Source organism: Grammomys surdaster, unplaced genomic scaffold, assembly GCF_004785775.1.
Source record: "Grammomys surdaster isolate TR1022 unplaced genomic scaffold, NIH_TR_1.0 213, whole genome shotgun sequence".
In the NCBI taxonomy this organism is placed as follows: Eukaryota; Metazoa; Chordata; class Mammalia; order Rodentia; family Muridae; genus Grammomys; species Grammomys surdaster.
In genome coordinates this window covers 6,423,847-6,436,282 of record NW_021604658.1, presented here as the reverse complement: position 1 = coordinate 6,436,282, position 12,436 = coordinate 6,423,847, and positions in this window count along the sequence as shown.

Sequence of the window (12,436 nt, the reverse complement as noted above, 5' to 3'; positions counted from 1 at the left end):
TTTCTTTCTTTCTTTCTTTCTTTCTTTCTTTCTTTCTTTCTTTCTTTTGCCTAGGCCTAAATAGGAAGCAAATACAAATCCTTTCCTTTGTCAACTCTTCTAAGACTCAGTCCAAAGTGAGGAGACCCAGATAATACTCCCCAGAGGTAGTTCTCACTCTCTTTCTGCTTCTCTGCTTCTCCCTCCCTCCAGAACCACGGTGGTTCTACCTAAAATATCTATCTTCTACCTAACACCATATCTGTCTTGCTCTGGCCTAACCTCAGCCCAGTGTTTCACCAGGACTATGGATCTAATACATTGTTATCCACCTCCAGAAATAAAGAGATACACAAGACACCTGGCAAATATCAAGGATAGGTAAAAGTTCAGGATTCAAATATTTCACAATGTCACCCATTAATAGCGTCCATATGAACTTTAGCACCATAAAAAAAAAAAAAGACTGGAATGCTTTGTATCCAAAAGAAATCTGATCTCAGTAAGCAGGGAAATTTTTGAGTTAGCAAATTACACTTTCTTATTTTCTTTGATTTCCCAACAAGGGTCTCAGCTACGATCAAAGCCTTATTTTTTCTGAACAGCAACCGGCGTACCCTTAAAGGTATAATTAGCTACCATAGTAACTATAAATTATAATCTTTCTCTGACTTTCCAGACAACCTAAATAAAATGCCATCACTTTCCCCCTACAATTAATACTCCCTGAAGAAATATCTAAGTGTCATGATCTATCACTAAACACACTGCAAGACAACAATTCGCCTATTCTGAACAGAGAATCAGAGATCACGGATCCTTCGAGTTTAGCAAAATGTATGGTCGCCCAACCTGCATGAGTGTAAGGAACCAACCAAGAGCTTGGGGGAGTGCTGAGGAAGGACCAGTTGAAAAAAAAGTCTTATTCACACATTTCCAAAAGAGAGACGGAGGGCAACAAAGTGCTTCATGGTGAAGTCTTGTAGTTATGGTTACTCTGAATGGAGGGCCAGCTTTGCGCTTCTGAGAAGTCACTGCCAACTTGCAGGGATATTTATAAAGATCAATTATAATTGTAAGGGAGCAAGGAGCATATCTAGAGCCTCTGGAAGTGTTTCCTAGACACTGTCCTCAGGCTCTGCAGAGTTCTCTTCATTCTCTCCTGGTGAACTCGGAGGCAGAACTCACCGTTCCTGCTACACAGTGTACAAAACAAAGTCATAAAGGGATCTGATTGTAAGAGCATGGGGATTTAAAGACGAGCCTCTGGCTGGGCCTTTTCAAGGAGGTTATGACAAGAGAGAAGCTTCATCCTGGAAAGATTCCAAACGAAGCAAGCCTAAATGCTGATGGGATTGACCCAGTTAAGAATCAGAGGCAGGAAAACTAGAAGAAAGCCGAATGAGTGGTGGTTCTCAGCAAAGAAGACGGGGATGGTGTGGGCCACCAAGCATGGCTAGCTTTAGGTAGGAAGAAGGATATCTCACAGGTGAGAAAAGGGTCCTGGATGATAGGAAGAGGCTGAAGGGTCAAGGGCATGGTGAACTTGGAAAGGTGGCTGCAACCATGGGTAGTGATAATCCAGCCTGAGAGTCTTCCAGCCACAATCAGGATGGTGTCCATTTTCTTGATAGTGCCAAGCCTAGGGCTTGATGTTGGGAAGCAGCTGAGGGAGTATCCTGGTGATGGTTTTCAGAGCTGAGCAGGAGAAACAGAGAGTCCATGACTCTCCTTCACTCTGCCTACTTCGCTTGCTTCTTGCTCCAGATCAGGTAATTAAGTGATTATTGCTTATTGTCTCTCCTACTCAAGCCATTAGAGTAGAGATATTGCTTGCCCTACTGAAATTCCCACCTCCAGGGTGCAAAATGGTATGAAAACTCCATGGTATTAAGGAAACCCCACATAATTAAGACCATGAAGAACATCATCCATCCTCCATATAAATTCATACAAGGGTTAAAATCAACAAGAATGGCAAAGAAAATTGAGTAAAGAGAGGGAACACTAACTGTTCAAAGAAACATTTTTTTTTTCTGTTTGAGGAAAGAAGTTAAGTGACATAAGACAACAGAGTCAATGAATGACTCTGCACGGAATCAAGAGCAAATAAGCAGATTTGCAGGGGACAATGGAATCAATGGTAAAAATAGAGATTAGGAAAGACAACATAACTTACCTTACCTCTTTGTCCTAGAGCCTGAAAATGTGTGTGGACAAGATAGGGCTGAAAAAAAAAACAGCACAGGATAGACTCTTGCCCAGAATGCACCATGCCCTGGGTTAAATGCCCAATGCTATGAAGATGTTGAAATGACAATGTCTCAGCTTGAGGTGAATCTCAGAAGATGCTGATATCCCTCCATCTCCTCCTGTTAATTCAAACATATCAGTGAAGCATGTGTCCAGTACCAGAAAATGAAGACTGCTTCAGAAGTGACAACGTTCTGCCTCGTTTCTCCCATACACCATTTTCCCCCATTGTCACCGTACATCGTGTTTTCCTGTTTTATTTTTAATTTTAAATGTTTCATTGTCTGGGGGTAAATATACTCAAGGTTTATAACACAGTGGTTTGATATACATTTATATTGTGATGTGTTGTTTATTCCCCAATGTTAAAAAAAAAAAACTATCAGCTATATCCCACATCTAATCCGTCTCTAGAGGAAATGAAATTGGTACTTCAGATATATTTGCATTCCTGTGTTTACTGAAAATGTAGTCATAGTAGCCAAGAGCTAGAGACAGCCAGATTAATATCTCTATCATCACCCATGACCTCATAGTTAGAGTCCCAGAACTTTCTCACTGTACTTAAAGTTTGTCCTTTGGTCAACATCTCCCCCCTCCCTGGCAACTTGTCTTCTACTCTTTATGTATGAGTTTGACATTTTAGATTTGAGACACGGAAAGCTAACCACTGTATCAGTATTCTCAGCCTGTGGGTCATGACCCCCTGGAATCCCCTAAGATCGCCTGCCTATCAGATATTTACATTATGATTCAGAATGGTAGCAAAATTACAGTTATAAAGTAGCAGTGTCAGTAATTTTATGGTTGGGGGTTACCACCACACGAGGAACTGGATTAAGAAGTTGCAGCTTTAGGAAAGTTGAAAACCACTGTATTATATGATAAGCATCTTCCCGTTTTCATAGTGACTAACAACTTTATCCAAGCTATTGCAATGATAAGTGTTGTCTTGGCTGCATAATATTCCATTGTATATACATACCAGAATTTTTTTTCTATCCATTTACCCACCAACATGCATGTAGAATGTTTCCATGTTTTGGCTACTGTTACTAATGTTTTGATGAATGTGGGATGTGGATGCATCTGAGGTACAGATTTCATTTCCTCTAGACATGCATTGGATGTGGGATTTAGCTGAGAGTTACGTTTTTAATTCTGGTGGATAAATTGCATAAAATTTCCCACAATGTCTATACTAACTTACATGTAAAAGAATTATCCTTTCTCTGCACACTTGATCAGCATACATTTTCCCTTTCTCTTTTCATACTATTCATTCTAACAAGTATGAAAAATCTATTTATTTTAGTGTGTTGTACAATAAATACATTGTTGAAGCCCAGTACCACCTCCACCATTATCATCACCATCATCATCACCATCACCATCATCTGTCCTTGAATATCTTGGCTTAAGGCCCTCTTATCAGAAGTAATGGTTTGAAGTACTGTTATCCACCCTGTAGGCTGGCCCCCACATTGCTCATTGTCCCTAGTGATCTCTGGAAGGAGCCATCATTATCAGTGGATGAAGTCTTTCAGACAGATGTTGCTTCAGAGGATTCCTCCTAGTTAGACCCCATTGACTGTAGCTCCTTCCTGGGACATCACAGAGCAATATGGGTGAAGGTTAACCTCAGGTGCTATGACAGAGGAAAAGCAAATTGATACCTCAGTGTCTGAGTCTGTCCACTGGACCTCCCTCCTGTCTGGAAATAGGAAAGCAGTTGTTGACTTCAGTTTTCCCAGCAATGTACCACTCAACCTCTGTATCTTTACTAAAACAACTCATTCTTAAGTCTCAACTTCCCTCTTGGTACACCTTGTATGGGATTCTTCATCACACATTTTTGTGCTCAGCATTTTGTATCAGAATGATATTCATTATGGCAGGATACAGTTAACCTCTTTTAAGAAAAATACTTGAAAAGGAATCATTGCTTTTTGTCCTGAGTACAAAAGCCCAAGGGATTGAGGAACTTAAGAAATACAGGCAGGTGGGGGTGGGGCTGGTGTTAAGGATTCTGAAAAGAAGAAAGCATATAGTTCTCAAAATACCCACTTCTGGGTATAGGCTGAGGATCGATATCTTTCACTTGTAACTTGCTTTAGCAAAATTCCAGCATTTAATTATTAGTTTGCTGAATGACCACACCAGACCATTCATTGTAACATGACAGGCCCTGAAGAGAGTAGTCAGTAATTTGAAACACTAATCATGTGTTTTGTCTGAAAAATTAATACTTGTAGCATGACCAGAGTGGCAGGATTCCACCATTCAAAACGTAGAAGAAATGTCACGCTACCAATAAAAGCAACTACTGTTCTGGCCTACGGCAGATATAATTACTACTATTTATTAACTCTAAGTACTTGTAGAGACGTTATTATCATCTCCATCACTACATGACCTAGATAATAGAAAGGAGTTAATCCTGCAAGCACATGTGGTTCCACAGATATTTTTTCATAGATTATTTTTCTTATTCTGTCTCCAATGTGATGATATCAATATCTTGGTGCTAAAGATGACAATTAGAGGACCATGAAACAATTAACAGGGACAGAAGGGAATGGAGTTAAGGTCTGAAAAGAGGCTTTTCTAACTCAAATATCAATAAGCACAATGGTTCCATAAGAGCTGGCTAGTTCTGATAGAACTTGAGAAAGGGAGAATTTATCAACAAGATCTGCCTAAAGTCTTCAGTTAACACATTTGCGTAAACTAAAACCTTGTGAGTTCTAGACTGCACTGTTTAATTGTAACCAGGAGCTGCATCTGGCCCGGACAAGAGAGGTATTTGAAGATTCTGTTAATGATTACTAGCAAAATGGATTTATGATCAGACAATTTTAAAAGACTTGTAAAGACTGTTCTAGAGTTGTAATAATAATTACCATTCATCACAGACATAATCAAAAATACCAATTACAATCTGGCAGCAACTAGGCAATTAGGTTGCCTATAGGGCAAGTTATTAATATATAATCTCCCCTTGTGGTCTTCTAATGCAGGTTATATGGACCCAACTATAAAGGGGAATTATGGTTAAAATATACCAGTTACAATGGCACAGCCACCTCTGACAGTGAACGACCAAGGTACGGTCATATAGCACAATTATAGACCATGAGACATGAATAGTAGGCTGCACCACAGGGACTCCAATAATTATATCTCCTTGCTCTCTAAGTGTGTGTGTATGTATGACTCTGTGTGTGCACATGCGAGTGTGTGTCTGTGAGTGCAACTGTATACATACATGTTATGTGAATGTCAGGGGACAACCTGGAGAGTTAATTCTTGCTTTGCAACTCTTTGAGGCAAGGTCTCTTCCCGTGCTGTGCTGTTTATTCCATGACAGCTGGTTCCAAAACCTTTGACAATTCCTCTGTCCCTGCCTCACATATCTCAGTAGGAGTGTAAGATTAACAGATGCAGGGCTATGCATCTTACATTTTATAAGGACTGACCGTGCTGTTTGGTTTTGTTTTGAGCCTTTGGGGTTTCATTTGGTTTTGGTTGTTTTGGATTCCCCGCCCCCCTGTGGCTCAAAGCTTTCCATAAGGCTTATTATTTCTATCTTGCTCAGCAGGAAGATGGAGCTACTCATCTAAATTTATACCTGTACATCCTCATGTACACACACACACACACACACACACGCTGCACAGTATATGGAGTAACACAAGGTGTGACTCAGGAAGGCACCACCACCACTCGTGAGGGCCAACTGGAAGATGGCCGAGTCATGTCCTTCTTTGGCTGATGTTTGTTGGGTTGTCGTCTCTCCAGGAGTTCATTCTTTCAAATCCAATCTTCAACTCAGTCACAGGTGGCCGTGAGATTCTTTAGCTCACCTTGCTTCAAGGCAGCCCACCATTTAGTAAACTCTGTCCACCAGGTGCCCAAGAGAAGCTGGAAGAGCAGCCGGTGCTGAGACAGGCTCTGGATCTGAATTTCCAGGAAAAATGCTCCTAACGCTTACCATCCCTCCCACAGACCATCTCCCAGCAGTCTCACAAATAGCTGGCCCGTTTACTGTGCAGTGTAGAATATCCTCTCCCTTCTCTATTCTCCCTTGAGGGAAGGACTGAGTATGTTTTAAATTTTAGCAAGCTTTGGGCTTTTCTTATTTTCATTCTTCAACCACCCCAGTATATACAAAAAAAAAAAACAGCTGATTTTTTTAAAGACTGCCTCCAGGGGAGGCTGCTTTAAACTGTCTACATCTCTGAAAGAGGCTCTTGCTAGCATACTGGACATCGTCCTGTTAAATAGTTTTGACTTCCATGAATTAAGAAAAGACAAAGATGCTGGCAGTGTAGAAGGATAGATGAAGTAGGTTTGCCTTTGAGAAATTTTCCTTTTCCTTTCTATGAACTTTGGAAGTAAACCTGGTCTACATCCTTGTCTCCTCTTCTCACTCATATCAGAAGAAGAGATGGAGATGAAGGACCACTCTGTCTTTTGAAAGCAGTGTCACCAGAAGAGGTGGTCCTAAGACCATGTCTTCTGTGGGAAGCAATGCGTTTTATTTATAAAACTCCAACAAGGCACGAATAGGGTTTGAAGCCTGCCCCTTCTGACACCTTGATTTTACAAGGTGCAAGTTCCTAAGCATCTGTCCTGCAGGACACTAGCAAGGCATCAACGCCCTCTGAAGCATCAGTAACTTCCTGATCACACACATGAATCCCACCATCATCCAGTAAGCATCCAATATGAACTGTTCGCCGAATACATTTTTCCCTTTAGCTTAAAAATCTTTTTGACAGTTTGGTTTGCACTCAAACACACTGCCCAGGAAAAAAATAAACTTTAAACTGGAGTAACACTTGAGCTTCATTCAAAAGTTAAGCTGCATGATTCATTCCCCCTCCTCCCCTGAAAGCCCAGCACCTCAGAGTGGAGGCAGCTCTCTTCTTGGTGCTTATGTTTGCAACCCTGTTCTTCTTGTCTTTGGGCATTCAGCAGCAGGCAAGGGCCTGGGGAAGTTCACTGTACTCTCTTGATTCTTAACTTTCTTGTTACTGTGAAAAGGCATCATGACCAAGAATGACTAGTGGATGAAAGTGTATATTTAGGCTTAAAGTCCCCAAGGGATAGGAGTCCTCTTGATGAGAAATCACGACAACAAGCTGCAGGCACGGCTGCAGGAGCAAGAAGCTGAGCGATCACATTTCCAACATCAAAAAGGAAGCAAGGAAAGCGAAGTACACGGAGAGTAAGTTATAAACACCCAAGGCCCGCCCCATTTACGTACGTCCTCCACTCAAGGCTGATGTACATTCTCCACTCAAGGCCTGCCCCATTGACGTACGTCCTCCACTCAAGGCCTGCCCCATTGACGTACATCCTCCACTCAAGGCCTGCCCTATTGACGTACGTCCTCCACTCAAGGCCTGCCCTATTGACGTACGTACTCCACTCAAGGCTGACGTACATCCTCCACTCAAGGCCTACTTTCACTGGTGGACATCCTCCACTCAAGGCTGATGTACATTCTCCACTCAAGGCCTGCCCCATTGACGTACGTCCTCCACTCAAGGCCTGCCCTACTGACGTACATCCTCCACTCAAGGCCTACTTCCACTGGTGTACATTCGCCACTCAAGGCTTGCCCCATTGACCTACGTCCTCCAGCAAAGCGCTTCTTCCCAAAGGTTCCAGAACATTCTCAAACAGCTGTACCAACTGGGAATCAATTTTCCAAACGGGTGTTTCTCATTCAAACTACCACAGTCTCCCTTTCCTAAGTGCATGGTCTTTTATGATCATCCAAGTAAATGGCTCCGAGGACCTGAGATATTAAGGAAGTTTCTACTTCAAAACGCAGTCCCCCAACCCCCCACCCCACCCCACCAATCCATCAGCTTCATCCACCTTTATTTCAGCTAACACTAACTGATCACCTAGTTTGGGCATGTGCACACTGGAAATTGGATGAATAAAATGAAAGAGGCTTGGGTTCAGTCCTCAAGTTGCACAGAGCCAATCTGAAAACACAGACAGGAGTCAGGTGCAGGAAGTCTGCCTTTTCTCCTCTGCCTCATCCTACCCTCTCTGGGAGCTATCACACCTGGATGGCGTTACAGATTTACTATACTCACATAGGGTATAGTAGGTCTTATCTTAGGTCTTCACAGAGTTGACAACTCCCTCAAGGCACAGATAAGGAAAGTGTCTGGTGTAAGGCCAGAAAGGATTAGCACCAAGATGGTGAGTGTCTCCATATTCTGTTCTGCTGTTTTCTCTCAAGTCAGACAGGCAGAGGGGCTGAGTGGGAGAAGAAATGTCAGAGTCTTCTGTCACCACAGTATTTATCCACACCCCTTGCTCGGAGGGTCTTCACACAGCCTTAATAACTGCTTGCCAAATTGGGGGAGGGTGATGAGACCATGCAGGCATATCAGTAGCTATATAAAGCAAGCGGTGATGAGTCTGAGTCTCAAGGTGGCTTGATGGACTCTTTCTGAACTGTACATGGGGACCAGCACAGCCTTTGGCTGCGTCTCCTAGGACAGCACTCCATCCTGCCATTCCTGTATTGCTCAGGGGAAGGGAAAGGAACAGCTCCAGTCCCCAACAGGTCCCCTGCCTGTTGCCTTTGTGCAGGTGCCTTTGAGGCAATGAGGATTAGCTGTGGCCCTCCTCCCTATGTTCCTTGCCATCTGCCAGTGGTCACCCTTCCTCCTGCCACTGAAACTGAAATAAAGCAACAGGAGGGGCCAGAGCAAAGGTTCTGTGTGCAGCTGTCTGAAGAGTCAGAATACAAACGGAGCCGTGTGGGTAACCCAGGTCCTACTGTGGACAATCTCCGGAGAGGCTCAGTGAGTTCTCTTTCCCATACCTGGATCCACGTGCTTCATTTAAAATGAAGCTGCTTCACGCTTTCTTTATTGCTCTACCTTAAACTGAGTGTCTCAGTCTTCTTAGAACACGCCCTTTATCATGTGCTCTCCAGCAGCCTCTGCCATTCAGCAGGACCTCTACGTTCTTCCTACATCTTCAGCCTGCCCCTTGGAACTTGACCCTAGGCTACTTTACTCAGCAAATCCATGTGATCACAGAGAGAGCCTTTGTTTCTGTGCAGCATCAGGAATCCTGAGCCCTGAGACCTGCCTGAGCTGACCCAGGAGTGTTGGCCAAGATGGAGCTCAGGAGTGGGGTGGAACCGGTTAGAGGTCACACAGTGACTGCCCATTAGAGAGCGAAGGTCTAGGAGGAAAACAGCATCTAGGCACTTTCAGCAGGATAAGATAAAGACCACACACTAGTGGTATCCAGAGCTGTTTGTCAAAATGTGGTTCTTCAGCTGCTTGGTTCTGGTTCACTAGAAGTCCTGGTTAGAAGACACACTCTTTGGAATCCTACCTTCAAAGTAAGAAATCAGTATCTACATTTTTAAAAGATTTGTTTTTATTTCATGTGTGTGAGTGGTTTTGTTTGTCTGTATGTCATTGTACCATTCCTATGCCTAGTGCCTAAGGAGGCCAGAGAGTCCTTTGAAATTGGAGTTTCAAATAGTTGTGAGCTACCACTTAGGGTCTGGGAGCTGAAGTTGGGTACTCTGTAAGAGCAGTAGTATTCTTAACTGATGAGCCATTTCTCCAGTCTCTAGCATATACATTTAAAAAAATACGGATATTTTAGTAATATGTAAATCTCAAGAAATTACTATTTGAAGATCACATGTTATGAGAATATTTATTCAGTGTTATTGAAAGTTTGAGCATGTCAGTCACATTGAGGAATCACTGATTTGAGCAGCAAAGAAGGAATACTGAGGATTTGAGAACACTTCTCTTTCCGGCTTCAATGTCCATGCCCCTTTCAGAGAGAGGACTGTTGGTATAACTTGTCTCTCTGTTCCTTGCTGGCTCAACTTCCTCCAAGCTAAGGTCTCTGTAAGAATTGAGTGGTCTATATACCTGATCCTGTGATATTCCATTGCAACATGAGACAGTGCACATTAACCTGGAGACTCAGGGAGGAGAGTGGAAACAGAGAAACTAGTTAGTACTAACACCGGTTAGAATACTTGTTCTGTATATAGATTTTTGTCTTTTAAAAGAAGGGACAAATGAAGGCTGTTGCATGACAATAGTTACAAAGCATACTGTGCACCACCAGGCACACCGTAGATGTTCAACACATAATAATGTTGTCAGGATTAGAGACAAAGAAAATCCTGTCCCGACACTGCTTATTACATTGTAGCATAAAACAACTGTCTCTTTCCCTGTGTAGTAAAAACATAATACATCTGATGGGTCTTCTCATCCATTCATTCAAGAAATATTTATTGATCTAGGCTGTAGAAGATGTAAAGGAAACAAAAGTCACTGAGATAAAACATCATCACAATCAGCATGATGGCCTTGAGAGAGTTACAAACAAGTCAAGTCATAATTAATATATTGTATAATTGATGGTGGAACATAACAAGCCCATAGTATTACAGAGGGAAGAGGAAACCAAAGTGTCCCAAGCTTGCAAAGAACAGGAGTAAGGAATGACTTAAGAAAACAGTGAGCATGGTAGACTAAAGAGAAGAAAGGTTAAAGTTAGAGGAGCCAGTCCATAAAAGGCCGTGGAAGCCATGGCTTCATCTATCTTAAGGAAATCACTTATGTGTTTCTGGATACCCATGCTGATACTAAGATGGAGACAGAATTTAGTATTAACCACTAATGGGGACCCCAGGCACGAGCTGATGCAGTCATCACGGGAAGGGATGATGCTGGCTGTGAAGGTAAAGACAGATAGATCCTAGGCTTTTTCTACAGCTTACAGGACCTTCAGCAAATTGGAGTAGGCGGCTGGTGGCAAAAAGGGAAGTAGTAACTTGGGTTAGGTGTATTGAGTTCTCCGATGGCCAATCAGAATGAAAACTCACACTTTCTCATGAACCATTGATTAAGACCTCGGTTGAAACACGCAGGTGGTGTATTTACCAGTGTCATTTGGACAAGTCAAGCATTTCACCAGTTGAACTTCTCAATACTCATCCCATGGTCTCCCAGATCCTAGAAGGCTGACTTGAAATATTTACAAGCTCACTTACATCTTCATGTGCAGTAATGGACTTCAGCCACTTGATGGCCACATTTCAAAGCACTCAATCGTATTTCCCCAAGTCAGATGGACCCTTTTCTACCTAGTCCATCTGTCACCTCTGGGACTAATACATAGAGTCTTCTATTAATCAGTAGGATTTCCATAATTACAACTGATACACAAGAGGTCTTCACTAAAAAATTATCAAACAGATGACAAAGCTAAAGGATACTGATGGAAACGTAGTTTACAACATACAGAATAACTGTTGACTTCATTCTGTTTCATACCATTAAGATTCAGGTAGCCACCATCCTAAACCATGTAAGGAAAAGTTCCCACAATTCACTGCTGAGCTAAATAATGGGACTGACTAGCAATGTTCTGTCCTCATGTCATTATCTATAGTGGAAAAAGGAACATCCACCGGAATCTAAGGAAAAGACACATTGGGTTTTACTGATGAAAGTGTATCCTCAGAAAACCCCAGTCTCACTAACAGGGCAGAGCCATCCTTAGAGTGGAAATGGGCACAAAGCTTTGTATTTAGATGGTCTTCAAAGACAACTGTGGAAAAGGACTTTAGTGTGATATGATTAACTATGGGGTTTATTGAGTTTTCTGCTCATCAAATACATTTCTGATCAGAATGTGGGTCTCCAGGCAAGTCTTCCTTCAGGGAGAGAACATTTCCTTCCTGCATATGAAAGTTCTTTCTGTCTGCCATCTCTTGCTGCAAATACACTGCCTTCCCACTCAGTCTTCTGCTGCAAGAAAATGTTTGAATGGACGCATCTCAGATATTTCCAGTCTTTAGATAATAGTTTCATTCCATAAATCAATTTTATAAGTCAGCCTAATGAACTCAGATCTTTTATGGTGTGCCAAGAAAAGCCAACTCTAGGTCTGAGTGTCTTCCTTCAAGGTGTTTGCTTGGCACAATTGATTTTTTGAGGAATACATCTTGACAGTTTTATCTACTGAGGACACTGCCACTACCATCAGTTGGAAGCATGTACATTTTCTATGGAGAAACTGAGTTAGTCAAGGCTGAGTTCAAGCACAGATGAAACCCATGTCCAATTAGGAGAGGATAAGAGCATGTTTTAAAGAAAATTAATGCAACACAATGGAT